Consider the following 21,349-nt stretch of genomic DNA (forward strand, 5'->3'; position numbering starts at 1 on the left):
CGTGGAGAGGGTCGCATCGCCCTGCTGGGGTTTACGCAGTGGAGGGGGGTGGGGAGGAATTTGTTAAATAATTTTTGAAAAATCCCGTGCTCTCAAGTGTACAGCTCTTTTCTGGCAGCAACTGCAAAAGACCGATTCGTTGCAGTTTAGCAGTAAAAGCTGACAATACACCTACGCGCGTATGTGAGAGTCTTATATAATACTTACGGGGTTTTTTTTAACAGGCGTAAGCAGGATTTATTTTTGGTTTATAAAGTCTTGTGTGGTTGCAGCTTGCAGAATTAGCGAAATATTCTATTAGCTTAGCAGAGATTTACTTTACGTCCTTTTAAAAACATCTAATTTTTTTATAATAATTTGATTTCCTTCCGACTACGTGTTTTGAGCTTAGTGTAAAGGCCATCTGTACTGGAGCAAGCAGTTAAGGGAGGGGAAGAGAGAAAAAGAAATGTCCTAATGCGGAGACTATTAGGTTGTTTAGAGGGCGAGACTGCAGTTCCAAGCAGCAACAGCAGCAGCTTTATGACTGTGTGTAATTACAGAGTGATTGCATAGGACAGCATTGTTGGAACCAATACGTATACACAGGCTATTGTGCAAGATTTCTGTACCGAACAAAACCTAGTTTTGCATTGCAAATGCTAAAAAGAGAATGTATTGTGCATTGAACTGCCACATTCCTCTTAGACTACTTCGTCGTGGAATTAGAAGAGGGAGGTGGGAGAAGTGGAGTGAGGCTGATTGTAGAAATCACGATCTGAAATACTCAGCAGAAATGCCACTAGTAGTCTCTGAAATCACAGCAGACAGAAATTGAAAGCTCATTGAATCTGCGGGTTCATGCTTCTAAAGTGATTATATAGCAAGTGAAATCCAAGCAGACTTGCTACAGTCCTGCACGTTTAGTGTAATTCTTGCTCTGGTCTAGTTTTTTGTGTGCTTGTGTGGGAAAAAGACCTATGTTAAAATAAGCAACTGCAGTTCAGATAGCTTGCTTTGAAATTGAGAGAAGAGCATTGGGGAGAGTTTCTGTGTCAGGCCACAAAAACTTGGAGCTTGAGAGAACTACCAGACCAGAGATACACTCAGAGCATGCTGTTTCAGCTTTAACTCGAAAGTTGCATCTGGTTCAGTGATCTTGCAGGCAGTGTTGGCTGAGGGATAGTATGAAGCACTGAGAAAGTGTGCCACTGACACTGTATTAGCAAGGCTTTTAACTAAGTCTTTGAAGAACATCATAATTATGCCAAAGTTCTTGTGGGTACAACTTAACGTCCCTTAGACTTCTTTTTCAGGGATGCTAGTTACCTGTTATTTTTATCAGCTTAGTTTTGAGAGTACTTGGAATTCAGGACATATCAGATCTGCAAGATTTCACATCTAGTGCTCAGAAACTGGTCTTTCTAACATTAGAGACAATTTTCTAGAAGTGTTATCTTCAGCTGTTACAGCTGATGTCTTAATAAATGCCACAAAGGCTTGTAAAGTATTTTGAGCACTGCAATGTAAAGTACTATAAAAATGGAAAGCTGCTTTAATTTTTATTTTAACTGAACACAGATCATCTTATTGGTAGTTTCCTCAGGTTTTCAAGAAAATGCTTCATATAAAATGTATGTGGCTTTGTTAACAAAGAATGAAGTGATCTGCTGACAGTGTTTTTGTGTTTTGTTTGGGGTTTTTTTTTGTCATTTGACAAACTATGTTAGTGATCCTTCTGTAAGTTTATTGGAGCATTTTGTTTTAATAAAAAATATGAAACAAATATATGCTAATCTGTGCATTACTGTGATGTTCTACTTGCAGATTTTTCTTGAAATTGTACTTAATGTCTTGATTGACTTGTCAGTCTGTGTTATACTGGATGTTTTAATGTAAGAATTACCGCTGGAGTAGTTCTTAAAGGTTTCTTGAATCATTTGTGGTAGTGATACAGTATAATCATTCCTTATGCTAAGTCTTTTGCTTTTCACAACCTATGTGGTAGGAGGGAGTTTTAGGTCAGGATTTTTTCGACTTGTATACAAAGAAGTTGGTAATTTGCATGTCCTTGAGTCGTCCTGTGGTTCTCAGTGGAATTAGTCATAGATATATATACATTTGTGTGCATGTTAGCAAAACAAAGGTGTAGCTGTGCTAGCCTTTAACCCATCCAGGTGCATGTGAGTAGTGGTGATATGAAATGATGAGGGCTGTAGCACAATGAAAGCTTTTCAAAAAGCCTGCATAAATGTTCCAAATGTTAGTTTATGTTTTTGCATTTTCACTCTTCTGGTCAGCTGTCAGTAGTGGCTGCAGAACCACAGGAGAGATTTTCAAGCCTGTCATCCCTTTCATGACACTCTTCTGTCAAGCTGCTAATCAATCCCTTAAGTTGCCCCTGACTGAGGACATGCAGCCTTTTTTTGGAAATGGCCACCTTGGTGACAGTGGCAGCAGCAGTGTCTGTGTGGAGGTGTGCCCAGGCATGTAAGGAGACAAGAGGGACTGCCATGAATCAGAGTGGAAGTCTGTCTAACCTGTGGCCCTGTTTGCAAAGGTTTATATGTTCTCTATATGGTTAGCAGTTCTTGAAGGATTTCTACTCAAGAAACTTACCTAGTCTTCTGTTGAGCTTAGGTAAACATTTAGCAAACACTTTTTTTAACCTACTGATCGAATTGTGGAATGACAATGTTGGTAAGAGCTGGGTTTTTTGTTGTTTCACTTTTTCTAAACACCCTCCCCCCTCCTCCCCAATAATAAAAAAGAAAACATCCAAAATACCAAAACCCTGATTTTTTTTTCCCTTTGGTTTTTTTGTCTGAAGCATCACATGAAATCTTAGTACTGGTTGCAGTAAATTACAGTTTATGCTAAAATTAAACGTAGTAAATATGAATGTTGTCTGCAGAGTGATTACTTACATTCTAAGAGACATGAAGTGATAAATAAACCACTTTTCTTTGAGTATTCATAGTGTGAAATGGGGAGGTGAGGGAGGCAGGAGCTCTGGTTTTGCAACACATGCCCAAAAAGCTGCAGGTTCTGGCACAGGCAAACCAAGGCTCATGAGTCACATCCAAAGGGAAGACTTGTCACTGAGCAATTTGTAAATAGGAGGGATGAACTTCTAATTCAAGGCAATATCCTGAGGACCTTCCCTAATAATTGCAAGTGCGGCAGAGAGCTTTATGTCCAACAGGAGTTACTTGTACTTTGAATCACACGTTCCCCCTAGTGTAATTTGAGCATTCAAACGAAGAAATCCTCGTTATGTGTTACAGAGGTCCCTGAAAGAGGTGGCTGGTCAAGTAATAATATAAGTTTTTGTAGCTTCATACCAGCCACTTGCATTCCACGTGGAAGCTCCTTGGCAGCTCCAGCAGCTCGCAGTGTACAAATGGCATGTGTCTGCAGCAGGAGGCTGCTCAATGAACGCTTCACAATGCTTTGCACAACTTCTGTTTCTGAACGGTCTCCAACTGTAGCCCTTCTCAGTGCTCTGCTGATCAACTCCAGTGACTGAAAAAGTTACGAGGGAAAGCTGTACTCTGCACACCGGGAAAAAGTGCGAGTACGTGCATTTTGACTGGAATCGGTGTCCAGGTATTTAGGAGCAACCATTCGAATGTGGATGCAGGGACAATATTGGTAATTAATTCTTTGCTTTTCAGGCTCTCTTGATGCTTTTTATTGTATTTTGTGCAACTGACAGCCACCAGATAACCAGGCTTAAATTAATATAATTCATTAATCTGTATATAATATGGAAGATGTGCAGATATTCTTTGAAATGTACATATCCCAAAATTAATGTTCTTTTTATGTACAAGTAAATGACATGAATGTCCCTTGTTGAATTGACAGCTGGTGTTAATCAAAAAGTTGAAAACTGGGAAAAACTAGATTGGGAGGGGGTGGCAAAGTGTTCAGTGTGTGTTAATTTTTTGTTTTTTCTTAAAGGCGTTTTGAAGGACTTAAAGCAAAGCATAGAACAATGCTTTCCTTTTTACCCTTAATTAGTCAAAATTAATGTTTAAGTTCTATATAGTTTGACTTTAGGATTGGTAAGGATTTAAACAATTTGAGGGCCTGAAGTAGTAAACTGAGAAACAGTTCTGATATCTGTTTTACTAAATATGTTACTGATACATTACATGTTCAGAGTTGGGATGTAAAGAGACAGGAAGAGGAATCAAGTCAGTATTCATGCTTTGGGGTTTTTTTGCCACTTACTTTCTTCTCACATTGATTCTCAGTTGCTTGGCTTTCCCCATCATAGGAGAGATTACAGTGCAATGATATATATTGGTATATCCTCTTATCATTTATTTTAGGAAGACAAATTAAACGTGTATGTATGTTTATATGTACACACACTATTCTGTTATATACCCTTATGTATCTCATTTTATAACTCGGTTCCCCTAAGAACAAATGTTTCTTTTCCTTGTTGTGCTAGAGTACTGTTTGTGAAGTTTTGTTTGGATTTTTTTTGACAAACCATGATGAAGTTTTCTGCTTGACTGTTTGTACTGTTATTTTAACCTTGAATATAATTCTGTATTTTGGGGTTTATCTTAATTTGTTGCCTTTGATAATGTTGCTTTTGTTATTTCTAGAATTATGGTGACCAAAATGTGCATGAATTATAACTGCAAATTTTGTTCTTGATTTTTTTGGGGGGGAGGTTTTTTTTTTGTTTGTTTGGTTGGTTGGTTGGTTTTTTCCAAGGGCTTGTAACTGATAGGACTTTTTGAAATAATGGTTTGGTTTTGCAGCCTGTCTGTGGTACAGTGTTGTATGGTGGATTTCCAGCTATCAGAGTGGCTGCTTCCCTTCAGCATGGATAAACCAGAACCTGTGGATCTGTGGGTCTGCACAGTGCATCATGATGAGGTCCAAAGTTGAAACTAGTCCCAGAAGTCTGAATAATCTCCAAGTAGCCTTGTTATGGTGTAGTCCATAGGTAAAAGTGCATTTCTGTTTGGATCCCAAGTTGCATGAGGATGTTGTGTGATTTCAAACTTAATCAAGTATGCTTAGGTGTGGCCTTATCTGCTATGCCTGTGTACATCTGGGATTCCTTGAGCATCTCCTTTTCAGCCCCTGCATATGTCACCTGGTAATTTGTCATGAATTGCAGTATTGTTTACAGTTTTATAGTAATGCAAGTCAACTACTCTTCCAGTTTTATAATACCCGTAGCTGTTCAGATTCTTCGTCCTGAACAATGGCCCTTAGACACACTGAAAATAAAGTAAAATGAAGTGCCATATGTAACAATACTCTTGGGATTTTAAACTGTTTTGATTTCAGGCTTTTATTTCTCCCTACATAACATATTCTTTCATGCACTTCCTGGAAGGAGAGCTTGCTGTGTTTGTGGGAAATTACTACACTTGGGTGGAGAAGAATTTAGCAAAGTATTTTCCTATTTAAATTTAGTTTTATACCATTTGAGAACAAAATCCCAGCATTGCCAAATTCCAGGTGAGAGGAGAGAGAGCCACAGCTGTAAGACATTCTGATTGCTTTAGGAGATTCCGATGATGACACCTCAGGATACCAAATACTCACATATGTGAAACTGGCAGGGAAGACTGACTGCCCCTATGGTTTAGTTTGACTTCATGACTTTGAAAATTCTGAGTTGAATTATTCTCTTTGAATCTTTTGTGGCAAACTCTGGATGTTATCCTGCATGAGACATGCTATATATTGGGGACAATGATAGTATTTATAATATTTAATTAATATTACAAATTCATTTTGATTTTTTATTGGAAGGCTATTATATTTTCAAATTTTTAGAAAATATAAGTATATATGAGTAAATAATGTAGTCTTTCCAAACAGTATTTGTTTAAATGAACATGTTTTAAGGGATGTTGAGATTCCTCTGGAGGAGAAGAGGAATATATTAAAAACAAAAGCTAGGACTTTTGTCACACTAGTGAAGTATTACTGAACTGTTAGGCATTCTGGTTATTAGGGGCTTAAGCTATCCTCCTTGAATAACTGGAAAGCCTTTTCACATAAAGGGTGTGATTGTAAGTAAACTGTGCAAAATGTTGCATTTGATTATCGGCCTCACTTTTTTCCAATTTAATTTCAGCATTGAAGTGGTCTTTTGTTATTGTGATTTTCTAAATACATTTAAGAGTCAAAAGGAAATTTAAGTCATTTCTTTCCTTTTGAAGTATGGGACTCCTCCTTGTTTTAGTCCTTTGTCTTTGGCAAAAGTGAAATATTTCAGGTATGCTACTAGCTGACTTATTTTGCTGTTGCAGCTTTCTTTCTACAGTAAATGTACTGTAAATATTTCTGTAGAAAAATTTGATCCGTAATAAAAAGACCTTTTATTGCCTAAGAAGATAAAAAAAGAATGTGAAACTCCTTATAAACAATTTATTTTAATTTTGAATATGAGATGTAAAGAATAAACATTTGAAGAACTGAGGAATTAAAAACCTGCGAAGTCTGGTATAGCTGATACTATACTCGAGGTTTGCACTTTTTAACAGTGAATAAGAGGCTGCCTTGCAAGAAGCTTTGTTGAAGTCAGTGATGATTATTTTTCTATTTAAAAGATGAACAAAGCTATCTGAGCTTTTTTTATTTGCAATATAAATAAACCTAGTTACCTTACCTTTAGAGAGGAAATTAAAATACAGAGAGCTTTGTTAGCAAAAGAAGTAAAATGCAGATTTGAAACCTTGATTTGTAAAGTTTTTCTCTGCAACTGGAAGAGCTCTTTAATAATCATAATCATTACTACTGATATAAATTGCACACTGGAAAATTCAGTTTCCTTATTCAAGTGATCTCCTCTGGCATTTTAAAATGAACTAGCCTGCCTGTTAACATATGTATGCCATGATGCAGGTCTTTGTTTGTCTAAGAGTGACATGAACATATATTTGCTGAATTCTTAAGCACAGGAGACAGATGAAGCTTGGATGGACTGGTCATAAAGCAAAGGCATTTCCAACACAGAGGTGGCAGAGCAAGGCTAGAGACCCTTCACTGGCCTCCAGCTTGCACTGCTGCTTTTTAGCGACTTTATGGGTTTGTCCACTAGGCATCTCTGTCAGAGGTATCATTAGGCAAGTATGAGACCAAGGGCAGTGGCCCAAATACTTGTCAACACCAGCAATTGCTTGAATATCCATGTGTACGTGGATATTTTGTTAAAGGGCCAGTGTATTTGACACTTGAAGTTAATGTTAAAACACCCATGTTGGCAAGATGCTGCTGCTTCTGTGCTGCCTGAAGTGATGTTGAAATGGCTTTTGCTTTTTTCTTAACAGAAGTGTTTCTTTTACCCCAGTGGTGATAAATCAATAATCTGTTCCAATCCTGATCAGCAATATTCTATTGTTGTAGTACTATCAAGTTACTGTTGATATTTGTGGAAGAATGACATTTAGATGAAAGGGCAAAACTTCTTGTTTTTAAAAGACAACCCACAAACAAACAAGCATTCTCATGCTCACACAAAATAAGTAAGTGCCAAGATAGGAAGATACTTAGATTTAGAAATTCTTAGCGCTTCCTTCATGAGAGATATTGGTATTTAAACTATATTTGGAATTTTGACCTCAAATTGTAAATGCTTACTTCAGCCTGTATACTACCATAATAGCACACTCCAAGGACCATGTGACAAAAAGCAAAGAAGAAAACTCAGTATCTGAACTGGTTCACATGTTACTCAGCTAAAGAGCAGCGATGGCACTAATGTTTGCAGCAACCCTTTGGTGTCAAATACAGAAAGATAATTTCTTATGAAACAAGAAAATCCAGTTTTCTATATTCTCTTGAGTTTGAGATCTGAAGAGGGATGTTGAGTGTAATTCAAACCTGCATAAGATGTTTTGCTTCTGCTCTTCTGTCAAGGTTTACAAATGGTACTCCCCAGTTCAGTGCCCCCACTCTCCAAACCACACACCAGTTCTCTCTTTTTCCCCTCTTCTCCCACTGATGGGCTGAAGAGGAGAATTGGAGGCACAAAGGGCAAAAATCATGGCTTGAGATCAGTACAATTTACTGGACGCAGCAATGAGATAAAAGGAGCAGTAAGATCAACAAAGTAAGCCAGTGGCTCCCAATGGCTCCCTCTACCACATTTTCTCACAGGAAGGAACCCCTTTTCTCTGGAAGAGAGTCCCTTCCCTCCATCCCAGCAATGACATGAGATGGTGTAGAGTAACCTCCATGTCCTAGCCATGTCCCTTATGGCTACCACAAAAATTAACCCTGTCCTGGCTGGAACTGGACATCTTCACATCATGATCATTAATAAAAAAGAACTGCAACTGGTCTCAGGCTGCATAGATAAGCCTACAGTTTTAGTTTCATTTTCTGAGGCATTATGGTTTTCTGCAGGTTTTTACCATTTTAGTTTGAATAATATGTTACAAAGGTGCAGGATACACTTAGGCCTTTGGAAAGCTAAGCAATCCATAGGTGTCCCTTTTGTCAAAAGCAAATTAGAGGATCTCATTTGCTAGTGGAGGTTGCATTGCTGTGATAGGGCATCTACCAGCAGTTCTTATGGAGATCTGTTTCAGGAATATAGCCTGGAAATTGAAGCTAGAGGGAGTTTTCTAACATATTAATTGGGTTAAAATATTTAAGATGTCACAGTCATACTCTTCCCAAGAAGGCAATGGCTTTGTGTAGCCCTTTAAAATCTTAAATAAAATCTTGGTCTTAAACTTTTTTAGTAGCCTGAAGTGCTTATATTGTTCTTTCTGTGGCGTCCCACCCTTAAAGGGAAGTGGTGATTTATGATTTCATTGAGCCTTTTATTCATACTTAGACACAACAAGCTGCTTATACTGAAACTAAAATGGTCAGCAATAAGGAACAGGTAGCCTGAGCTTAGAACGAGTCATGCTCTTTGCCCTCATGCAGAAGAGCATTTTGTCTTCCAGTCATGGAACTTCCTGTACCTAATACATGAGTCTACACTTGCATCTACAAACTGTTAGACGATTATAGGAGAAGTAGGACTAAAGACAGGCGGACCTGAAAGAGAAGACAACAAAATGCAATTCAGGAAGCATTTGGTGTTTGATGCCATAGGACATACAACAACAAAATGTTTCCAGTCTTCCCCCTTTCTTGCAAGCTCACTGCTGACAAGTAATTTACATCGCGTGTGCCGTGTTATCATCCTCGGTTTAAGGTGAGGAAGTCGTCTTCAACCAAGAGGCTACAAAACCGTATTCTGACTGAACACTCAGTGGCATCATGTGAGTAGAAATGGAGATTTTGCCCCACACAGAGGAGTTGATTGATGGGGGCTCTTGATAGGGGAAGGTGCGGTATGTGTGCCTGAATTTGCATCTCCATGGCTGAGTGAGTGTTTTGTCAGCAGGCTTTGTAGAGGAGCCCAGGCTCTCTCACACCTCCTTGAGAAGGAGCTGACATTGCTGTTCAGAAATGGTTACTGGCACCCTCTGTGAACTTCCAGCAGATAGAGCACTTAAGCCTTGGGTGAAATAGCAACTTTTTCATTGAATTGCAGATACATGTTTGGCTATATTCGTCTGCTGTGGGCCCTTTTGACTGGCTTTTTCCTGGACTTTGTGATTAAAAGCCTGAATTTTGGTTCTCTGCTTAATCCTGTCATGTTTGTTCAAGAAATCTATGATGTGTAACAGAAGCTTCTGGATTGCACGCTAGAAATGCATGCATAGAAATGAATGCTCCAATTTCTGCATGGAGCAGATTGAGTAGTTTCCCTAGCCAGGTTACTTACTTGGTTCTCAATCATGTCAGTGAACAAAATTATTATCTCCCTTGTTCTGTGCACTTAGGTGATTTCAGTCTGCCTCTTATGCAGTTCTTTCATACTTTTCTGTTTCTCAGTTGGCTAACTTTGGTAGTGTCATTAAAAAGGTCAAAGATGGAAGAAAAGAAAGTGGTGGATCAACATTCTCCCTTGTAGCATGGGTTCAGGACATTTTTTACATTTCTCAGCTGCTCTGTTGTGGGGTTTTTTATTGTGAAGATGAATAGAACTACTCCATTTTGCTATGTGCTACAAAGCATTTTAAAAAGACAGTTCTCTCTGAGTGACTTGATTTATGAGAGAAGTACAGTTTGGAGGTGGAAGGATATTCTCTGTTCAGTGACAGCTCTAACAGAATAATTGTGACAGAATTTGCTTGGGAAAGTGCTCTAGGTTCAGTGTAGGATGCCTGGCTGTTTACAAGTAACCATCTAAGCCATACAGTTTGGATGTGTGGAGGCAATGTGAAAATCTATTGACATCTTTAGTTACTCAACTGGTTTATTTTTGGGAGCTCATGAGTTGGCAGAACATACTGACCCTGTCTGGAGGGGAAAAGCATAATGACTTTGAATGCAGGAGACTTAGTGAATATTTTGTGAAGTTACTTGCTACTATTTCTTTGCAGCAGCTGTCGTGGAGGTTTTAACTCTTTGCTTTCCCCCCTGAACATTTTTGCATATTGTTGTTATATTTTAATGAAAATCTAATACTAGTCTGTCAAGACAAAATGGCTCAATGCATCCTACGACAGATTTGAAGAGTATGAGGTTTTGTTGCTTGAAAAAGGGGGAAAAATATTTGGTGACAGATTGCTTGTTGATAACCCTTTGTAATATTCAACCTTCACTTGAAACGGCTATAGGTTGGATTCACAATTGGTCCTGGACACAAAAGGCTACAATGTAGGAAAGACAAAGCAGTCTTGCACACAGGTAGTATTGGATAGTGAGGAAGTAAGGAACTGAGAGAAGTTTTATTTATGTTCAAAAACACAGCTGTGTTTTTTGTGAAACTGATACTGCTTTTGCTCTGTGTGACTAGAGAGACCCAGCAGACAGAAACAAAAACTGACAGTAACAACTGCAAAGCGTAAACTTTGCTCTTCCTATTATAGATTTTCTGCTTGTGATTAATTTACACAAAACTATTACCCACTGTGCATAAGAAAGTAAAAACAGGATGTCTTTCTTGTAGTGTTCTCCTTGTAGCTACTACTTACAGTCCTGATTTGGAGAGCTGGTGCAAGGTTCCATGGAGTAAATAGGGAGTTTGTCATGGAAGAAGTTTGGTTTTCGGCTTTCAATGTTCAGTATTCTGACACCATCAGAAGTTCTCAACTGCTTTGTCAGTTTATTTGAAAACAACTTCATTGCTGGAAATAACTAACTTCAAAGCATTTTGCTTGATGATACTTGCAGTTATCTTACTGAAAAGTTAAAGTTTTGTTTGTAACTCTTAATTATTCCATATCCCTTTATTCATTCACACAATTAACTTGTAGTCTCACACCAGCATTGCAAGATTTCTTCCAAATGCTGAATTGTGAAAACAAATGAGTTACCAATCACTTCGAAGGAAAAGAACCACTGATATGACTTTTGTGTGTTACACAAGCAAAATTTAAAAGAAACCCAACAGGTGAAGAAATAAAATAAAGCACATGTTTAACACTTGGCAAGCTGACCAGACTCACTGAGACCACTTTGCTTTAAAGGTGTCTTCTCCACCATCCTTTTCTTTTGTTTTTTTAAAGTAAGTACCTAGACTTACTTGTGGTGGTGGGTTTTTTGTGGTGTTTTTTTTTTTTAATATGAAAAGGAAGATCTGGAAAACTCATGTGTCCGGAACAATGTCAGCTTATCTGTTCAGCAACAGTCCCAGTTCCTTACTATTATTAAATACAATTGCTGGAAAAATGTGCCTTGAGGCAGGAATGTTATTTTATTTTTGACAGGTTTTTTTCCTGGAGTGTGTATTGGACATTAGTTTCAAACAGTTCTTTTTTTTTTTCCTCAGTCCTATCAGTGCTACTTTTCAACTTATTTTAATAAATTTATCACTTTGTTGTAAAGTTATATAACTAATCATTTTGGGACTTTGCTTTCCTTCCAATGCAGAAGTTGAAAATGTATATTCATAGCTTGTAGAAATGCCAAATAAGTAGTATAAACAACAGGAGAGGCTGTATATTGAAAAAAATAAATAAAAAATGAAAAATCCTAATTCAAGACCTAAATGAAATGAGTGCATTCCAGAACTCCTTTCTGTGCAGGACTCTGTTCTTGTGATGCAAGCACCTCTAGCCTCGCCTGCCTTTGCAGGGGTGTTCAGTGCCTGTCTGGCCCTGGCGGGGGGGACAGAATTAATGGAGGTGGGGCCTGGGTGTCCCAGCAGCCACAGGTCGAGGCACGCCAGGCTGCCTGCGAGGGCAGGGGGAGCTGCCAGGTGCCTCTTTGGGCGGGCAGCCTGTGCTTCGAGACTCACAGAACGGGAAGCTCAGCTGTGCGGTGGACGCAAACTCTTTGAGAGATAATGTTTCTTCAGGCCATCACTCGGGCTCTTGCTCAGCAGCTGAAGCATTTCATTGGGAAATGCAACATTAGAAAAGCATGCTTTTAGACTCCAAGTGGCTTTGGAACAGCTGTACTGGAGCAGCTAAATAAATATAACCCTCTGTAAGAGGAAATAACTTTTCTAACAGATATATGCACAGATGGATTGTAATCATACTAAGCCTAGTGTTTGCCTGAGCAAGAGAGAAAACCTTTTAATAGAGATCTATAAATGGAAATTTGTGCTTATACCGGCTTCTTCTAGCAGCGATTAGAGAACACTACTCCTGCCTAGTGGGAATGAGATGAGCATCTCAGGGAGTTAGAAAAACTAGGTGAGCTAGGGAGACACCAGCCATGAGCTACAACAGCAATGTACATTAAAACTTATTGGTGCCCAGATGCCTACAAAAGTGTCTGGGAGCAGTTCTTTTACAGCAGTGTGAGTGGGCCTGGGTAACAGGGTTCTGTGTGCCAGAGGTACTCAGTATGCTCGGAGAGAGCAGGGAGCATAGCACTCCTGTCAGGGGGACACTCAGTGTTTTGCTACGTCCAAAATGCAGGAAAATAAGATACTAAAACAAATTGCAAATTTGGAACATATTTAGCAATTACAGATACATGTCCTAAAATATTTTATAATAATAGAGCAAAGCACTGAGCTAAAATTATATGCAGACAGCACTTATGAGAGTTGCTGCTTCAGGAAGGAATTATGATTGTAAAATAGTGGATCAGGGAAAAGTTCATTCCAGGTTTATTTTCTTTTTTTTATTCATGAATGGGGGAGTCCTTTAATAAATACTTCAATTAAGTACTGTCCATCATTTAATTTTCAAATTCTAAGCTATTTAATGAAGAGGGAATTGTTACTGGTGGGATTTTGCTTTAAAACAGCAGCTTCAAACGGAAAGCAAATTGGTAGATTTAAACACCAACCTGTGTGTCTTAAAATAAATTGATGGTATCTCCTGACAGACATGGTGCCAGTAATCCAGAGGAGGCCTTGGGGCCATGTGATGAAGTTGCATGCCTTAAAGAGTAAAACGTGACTTAAAGTTAGTGCATACATTTGTAATTGTATGTCTGTGGTTTTTTTTCTTGGGGGAAAAAAAAAAAAGGGTTGGTAAAGTTTAGTGTGGGAGGGAAGAGGTGGAGAGGCGGTCAGTGATTGCTTTTAAACACTGAGGTTTTCCAGAATGCCTGGGAAGGACATGGTGCTGCTTCTGTGGTGCACGTTCGCTGAGGTCTGTGCGGCAGCAGATCTCTGGCAAGAGCTTGCTGTGCTGCACAGGCCAGTTTTCCACAAGCCTCAGCAAAGTTGGTCACCGTGGATTATTCTTTCCACATGTCGATTTTGTGCATGAAGCTACTTTAGGGAATTGAAGCCAAAATTCAGGAGTTGGAAGGTTAATTGTTTCCCTTGCCTTGTGTGTGTGTGTGTGTGTGTGTGTATGTGTGTGCTATTTGCTTGGAGGGAGAGGGAAGAGAGTGTTAACCATTTACAAGTATACATCTCCCCTCATTCTTTCCCAGAATGATGGTGGAAAATATTCCTAGGCTAGTTTAGTTTAACAGCTAAGTCATTCTCAATAGTAGAGACTGTTGTAAGTACACAGATTATGAGCAAGAAACACACAGGACTTCTATTTTGTTACTGAAGGATTAGTTCTCCACAAGGAACAGGAAAAGAATATGTCCATGCTCAGCTGAGGAAATTTTTACTGATGCAGCTAGGCAAGCAAAGTATATTTATTGCTATGGACTTTATTTTAAACCATTTTTTTTTGAAGACCACCAGAAGTGTCATTTTACCTACTTAAGGCATAGGAAGCTAAAAAAATGGGAGTGTGGAAGGGAATTTCCCTTTTTAACACTAGAGCTGCAGATATACTTTAGAATTTGACTAGAGAGCTAGTGAAATTATACTGGGAGCTGAGGAACTGACAGGTGGTATTTTTTCAGCTGCTGCTTTTAAAACTTGAACTTTTAAATCCAATGTCTACTGCTTTGTGTATGAAATTTTTCAAATTATTTTGAACAATTTGTAATATTTGAAACTATAAGCAGTTTTTCCGATGATGTTGAGAAAATCGGCACACAACATTTTTCCATATATAACCAAAAATTGCTAATTCCTCTTTGTCATGCAAATATCTGTGCATAAAATTAAAAGATATATATTAACAAGCAAAATGTTTTAGAAAACCATTTATTTATTCAAGGAAAGAAGCTGAGAACTATAACAAAAATGATAAACATCTTCTTTTTATTTGGTGTAGCTTTTTATATGTCCAAATCCATCTTATTATTTCCAGGTAAGGTATAAGTTCTAAAAAGCCACCTTAAAAAAAAAAAAGAGGGGGACACACTAAGAAGTTATTATTGTGGTTTAATTGGGTGGTTGGTTCATGTCTTTTGAAACAGTTTGAACTGCCATTATGTCTTTGTGGAACTAAATATGTTTAACTGGAAGGCATCATAATCTAGAAAATGGACGAGATGTACTGGAAATGTAGGAGCAAGAGGAAAGGCATCTGGAGGGACTGATACACTTGTGGTTTGAGGAGGGAGAGATTTTCTTCTTTCTGCTAGGTTTTTTGTCATCTCAGCCTTTTCTCACGTGTTAGCTTCCTGCGTGTTGCAACACGAATGGTAGCCAACCATTGTACTTGACCTCAGTCTGAAATTCAAAGTGTGAATCTTCAGCACTGGGCCTCTGAAAGTGCTGCTGGGGGGAGGAATCCCTGTCTCTGCACTGATGCTACTGTGAAGCTTTACACCAACACCAGGGTCACAAGTCTTGCAGAAGGTGAGCTGAAGACAGCTGGAGAGTGTGGAAACTTTGCTTAAGCTGAGCTGCTGAGTTTAGAAACATTTGCAGTAATACAAACTTAGCTTGCTACCTGCAGGAACTATGTACATATAGAAGCCATTCCTTTATCTAAACTTTTTCCCTTGATGGTCTGATGTGCAGCTAGCAATGAGCGTGAATTTTCTTCTGCTTTTTGGTTCATTTTTGTGGCTCTGACAGTACTTTTGTGACTCTGATTTGTCAGATTTTGTCTGCAAGGGAATCTTTTGTGCAATGTTCAAGATTTTCAGTAGGGCAGAGAGAGAACAAAACCACAAATACAAGTGGTGCAAGACTTAAGAAGAACATTGACTTAACGACTTCACCTACTGTAGTAGGCAAATGTCATCAGTTATGTGCAAATTAGTACTTGTTCTTTCTTTCTAAGCAATACTGTGACAGCATTTCTCATGCATAGCTCTCAAGGCTTGGTTGTGTTGCTGTATTTTTGTCGGTTTTCCCCCCCAGTAAATAGCTGTGATAGGTACATATCTTTTTGTGTAAAGGGGAAAAATGAGACTTCCAGTTTCATCTGTACTGTTTGCATTTTAAAAATTCTGGGCCCTATTTTATTTTTTTTCTGTGAAACCTGGCTATATTTCACAACCAAATGTGTGATGGTTCTGACCCTCCCTTCCCCCTCTCACCCCTTCAATGACAGAAATCTGACATTTGTTGCTGCAGGTCAAAAGAGTAGCCAAGGACCATGGTGCTCCTTGACTTCTGGGGCCCTCAGAAGGGGCAGTGGGAGCAGTGGCAGAGCCCTTTCCACAGTCTGCTGAAAGAAACTTTGTTCCTGTACTCCAGCTGCTGTGATGTGTGCTGTCTTCCGCTAAAAATCAGTTCACATTGCTCTTAACTTGTCCAGGTAAAACAGAACATTCAGTCAGAGAGTTCAAGGGGTGGAAGATGTGTAAGCTTGTCCCTGCACAAGTGAGCTCTGAAAACATGCAGTTCCAATGCATCCGTTCCTTGTGGGCCTGAAAGCTGCTTCTTATTTGTGGTATCTCAGATGTTGCAGTTGTGGGAAAAGAACAAAAATTCTTTTCCCTTGGAGTGGGAAGGTGGTGCAAAGATGGGAGGAATATATATATATCATGGTAGCTGCTAAAAGCAGTGTCTTACAGGATTTAAGAGCTCCCTTTTTTTATTCTCTGATTCCAAATTGTGCTTTTATGCTTATGGTGATAGTAAGTGATGTAAACAGAAGAAAACTTGTATCGACGTTAGCCTACTTACAGGTATAGATAAATAAATTCCTTCCCTTCTTTCTTTATATGATTTTGTAATTGCATGCAGGGAAGGAATTGGGTGAGATTCTTCAGCACTGTCATCTAATTCCTAGGCAAAATTAGTAACAATGTCATGATTGCACCTGGATAGGTCTGCCTAGTGTCTTGAATTGCTCTGTGTCCCCTGGACACCACCACAGCCAAGGCTAGCATATATGCACATATGTCTTATAGGTGACAACTCTAGTAAAAGCTAGCATGATATTTTTAGATCCACAATAAACCTGCATTGACTGCTATATGCTTATCTTGAGTTTATTATTATTCATGGCATATAGTCTCGTGGGCGGGCTGAAATAGGAAGAAATGTTTTGGAGAGGTTTCATGTGCACTTTAGCCAACCTTAGGATGGGATTTCAAACTGAGTAAGAGACTAAATATGATAGAAAGGGTAGGGCACTAACCTGACACTGAGTTAGGTTATCTCCTCTGACACAGACCTCTTAAGGCAAGTAATTTTAAAATCTCCCTCTCCCAGACATAGCTGTCTTCAATAAAAAGGGAATAATAGTAGTTCAATCCCTTAAAGAAGCATTGCCAGAGTATACTCTTTATGTACTCTTTAGTGCTGTTATACTGTGATTATGAGGCCATGCAACCATGTAAAATAGAAATTGCTGTAATTCAGTTTCTGTACTATAGTGCAGGAAATGAAGCTATGGACAATAAGGGGAGTACCTCTGGCTAGTGTTGTCATTTTCTTAAAAAAACAAGAAAGTCTAAAACCCCAACCAATACAGATCATGCAAGTGCAAGAGCCCTTCCCCTTAGCCTGCAGCTCCAAGCAGAGCTTGTGGAGAGTGCAAGGGCGTTGTAGAACACTGCATCTGTGGACTATCAGTTAAGAGATCTCTACTATGACACTGATGTGTATCTTAATGTTAGAGCTTTTCCACAGGTGAATTTTCATGTGCTTTAGAATATGTTGTGACTTTTATATCAAAATAGCCTTAAAATTTACCTCAGGGTGGGGGGAGTTCTATGGCATACTTAAAAAGTAGTGTTCTGTAGTATTTTCTGGATTTGGTATAACTGTTCAAAATGAAGATGCTTTACCCAACATCTTGCAAATGCAGTCTGTGGACAAAACTGAGATCAAGGAAATAGAAAAGAAAAACCTCATGTTGGCTACCTCTTTGGTTTTTAGTGCAAAACAGGCAGCTTTGTCTTTGTTTACCTGTTAGAAATACAGAAAGTTGCACATGACACATATTGTGAAGTCGAATGAATTGGTGTTAATATATTGCTTTAACAGTTGCAAAGTATTGCATAAATGGTGAGTATTCCAATAACATGAAGTTTGTTTATGGACAAGTTCCTTCAACTACTTTCCCCAAGAGAAATTTGTCTGTGGTATAACAACTGGTAGAATGTTTTTCTGCCTTGGTGGATTCATAGATCTTTTCCAAATGGGGAAGAACTGTGTAACGAATGTCAGCCTGCTGATGAGAGATTGGATGTTCATTCTTATTGTTTGGAGATTTGTTGAAAATAGCAATGTCCTCAGATGCCGTGGGACATAAGCTGAACTAGTAACCTACTTGAAATAAGAGAGTGCTATCTAGCTGGTTTGAAAAAATCCTTTAGAATCCGCTATCACAGAACGGTTTGCTTTGGGAGGGACCTTAAAGATCATCTCATTCCACCCCCCCGACAAGGGCTGGGCCATCTTGCACTAGACAGGTTGCTCAGAGCCCCATCCAGACTGGCCTAGAACTAGATGACTAGATGCATTCTGGATTGTAAAGGAACATCAGTCTCAGAATTTCTTTGGTGTGAGAGGATCAGGTTAATGGAATCCGTATACCTGAAGATGTGATTAATTCATTAGCCCTTCATTCCAAAGTGAGAACTATATTATGTAAAGGAACTTTTTTTTTTCCTTAGTGCTTCGTGATTTCTTTTGTAGATGGTCAAGTGTTTAGTGCAGATGATCTTAACAGCTTCTCTAGTAAGTCTCTGATCTTCCAATTATTTATGTCCTGGTTTTTTTTCCCACAATTTGCGAGGACTTATTCTTCCTGTTAATAGCAATCACATAGTCTGTATCTTTAGCTAATACAGCTGCTCAAAGTGTAATGTGGGATTATTGAACCAAAATGTTATGACTTCAATTAAAGTGTATTTATATTCCAGGACTCGCAGAACAAACTGTGCAAGTGCCGGATACTTCTGATCAGTTTACCACTCACAGAATTCCATGTACAGGTGGATTAATTCATAAACTTTAGTTTTTTCCATAGTATTCAACTTAATCATCGTGACCTTAATTTTGTGTTTTACTAACAATTGAGTCTTGTGCTCAGTTCAAAATAGCTTTGTAAGGGTTTTTAATAGAGAATACTTCTCCTCATGCTGTTTTTGAATGACTTCTTTCTAGTTAGAAAGGTAGGTTTCAGGTAGGCTTCTTGAGCTGAATCTTTAGGAAGTTTCTGACTTTGCTCTGGTTACATATGAAGCTGATGTCACTTATGCCCCATAGTGGAAGTGCTTTATAATCATAGTAAGGATACAAATAAGCCACTACAGGAAGCGCTTTGTATTTGATCCGGTATTGGTGCCAACCATCTGCTTTTTCCTTCCTCCACTGAAATCCCTGTGGCTAAAAGAAAGAGATTGGGCAGGTGTCTGGCAGGTAACTGTCAGGGAACTCTGAATCCAGAGGCCTGGAGAGTGCTTTGATTTTTTAATTAAAGATTAAGAAATCAGAGTGCTCTCTGAGCCCCTGAAGTCTTAAAACCTTGCTGTTTTCCACTGTGTGATGATCCTGCTTGCCCACATCTTTCAGTGTTCCTACTCCCAGTACTAGTGTGCATTTGCTTAGCTGCATTGTTGTAATGCCTGACAGCCCCAGTCATGGCCAAGAGCTTACTGTACCTTGTAACAGACCAGCACAGTAAAGAGACCCTTTTATAGTCAACAGTGACTGCAGGAATTCTTAAAAGACATAATTTTAGAAATTTGAACTAGAGCCCTGTCAGTGCTGTTAAAGACTGACTGCACTCAGTCAATACTGTCATCTGTTTGCTGCAAGTGTGTGGATGTGGGCAATCCAAGGTCAGCACTGCTTCAGCTTAGATAACTGCTGATAAACAGAGATATTTCTGGGTCAAGTGAGATAGAGGCAGGCATGTGACAAAAGAACAACTATGCTGTTGTGTGACCTTTTTCCTTCACGTTTTGGCTTACTCCCTCTTCTTTGGTTATCACTACCTTGATTGCGTCGTGTCTGAAATTAGACTTCTAAGCTCTTTGTGGAAGAATCCCCATCTAGGCTGTTAGTAGCTAATGTTAAAGATAATACAACTTTTATGACCTCAAAACATTTATTAATATCAATGTATTGGGTTTCAAGTATTATTCTCATTTTATGAAACAATTTGAAGTGACTTGCTTAAGATGCATGTCTGTAGCAGAGCTGGAAGCTGATCCCAGATCCCAGGGGTCCTGCTTGTATGTGTAGTCTCGTCTATTGTCCAGCCAGACTTGGGCAAGTGATAATGCCTGCTTGATGGTCTTAAGAATGTCTGTGCCGAGGGCTCAGGCTGAGGTACTGAGTACATTTATGTTTCTCATGAAGAAACCCCCGGGAATGGCAAGTATCACTGTCTCTATGAACTTTCACCATTCTCTTCCCTTATTTGTTGCCCATTACCTCTTGCAAAGCCTCAAAGGGATCTGTAAAACACTCAGCCTTTGTTGTTCCTTACACTGGATGTCTGTGCAAGCCTGGTTTTGTTCTGGAGTGCTGAAGAGGTTGAGATGGGAACAGCTGAACCTGTAGCAATCTTCCCCGTTGCAGCCCAGTGCATTCAGATGTGTTTTCTTCTCAGGGCTAAAATGCAGAAAGATTTGGTCTGTCTCATGATATGGGGTGTCCATGCAATTCTGCAGTTGGTGTGTTTGTGGCAAGAGAGGCATTTGGACTGAAGTACATGTTGTGGTCATGTCAGGTATGTGAATGCGAGGGCAGGGAAAAGCTTTTGGCCTGCTCTTTGCCATTCTGACTTGGGAGCCTGCTGTGATTCCTGCATGTTGGTCTCTCTGTTGCTAACAACTGCCTTCCCAGACAGCTCCAAACAAAAAAAGCTTAAAATAACTGTCTAAGGGCTTACAATTAGAACTGTTAACCCATTTCCAGTGGGAAAGAATTATGTTCATGTAACTTTACAAAGCCTGAAAGCAGCATTTCATACTCTGTAATTACTGTGCTCCTTCTGCACTCTAAGGCTGCCCAAGCCTCTTCAGATCAGCATTTATCATTATGACAGATTATAATAACAAATATTCCTAATTTCAGTACAGTTTATAAACATTACCAGTATAAGAAATGTACCTATTTTATTAAAGGCTAAGCTTGGTCTGTGTTGCGAAGCCGTTTGTAAAGAAGGGCTTTCCTGTGTATGTGTTTACAAGAGGCTGGATTGTGGAGCTGCCTCTCTCGTAGTGCAAGACAAAGGACTAGTCTGGTGCAAATCATGAATCATTTGTTTTTATATTATGAGGTTGGCATGAAATTTCGATTATTTTGGAAACACTATTCAAAGTTTTGCTTGAAAATAAATGAACTTGAAGATCTTACATTCCCCTTCAATAGCGGGTAGAAACAACATTGTCAGTTCCTTTAAGAAAAACCAGGTTGTGGCTTTTTTTCCCCCTTTTGTTGTTTGTTTAATTATCTGCTAAGTTTTAAAATTTTAGTTTGTCTTTTTAGTAGTTTTTCTTCCTCATCCATGTGGGTTTTCTTCTGGTGGAGCTGTTTTTGTAAGCCAGGTTTTGTCTGGCTTGGTTGTTATAAAGATAAGACTGATCAGCACTTGATGGGCATTTTCTTTTTAGCAACTTCTTGTCTCTTCCTCAT

The 21,349-nt window shown here is 39.0% G+C and overlaps 1 protein-coding gene across 1 annotated transcript in view; it reads left to right on the forward strand.

The window, feature by feature from the left end:
* ELMSAN1 (ELM2 and Myb/SANT domain containing 1) overlaps positions 1–21,349 on the forward strand; it is a 56,002-nt gene that overhangs the window by 993 nt on the left and 33,660 nt on the right. The window lies entirely within an intron of this gene.

Source organism: Corvus brachyrhynchos, unplaced genomic scaffold (genome assembly GCF_000691975.1).
Source record: "Corvus brachyrhynchos isolate BGI_N302 unplaced genomic scaffold, ASM69197v1 scaffold115, whole genome shotgun sequence".
NCBI lineage: Eukaryota > Metazoa > Chordata > Aves > Passeriformes > Corvidae > Corvus > Corvus brachyrhynchos.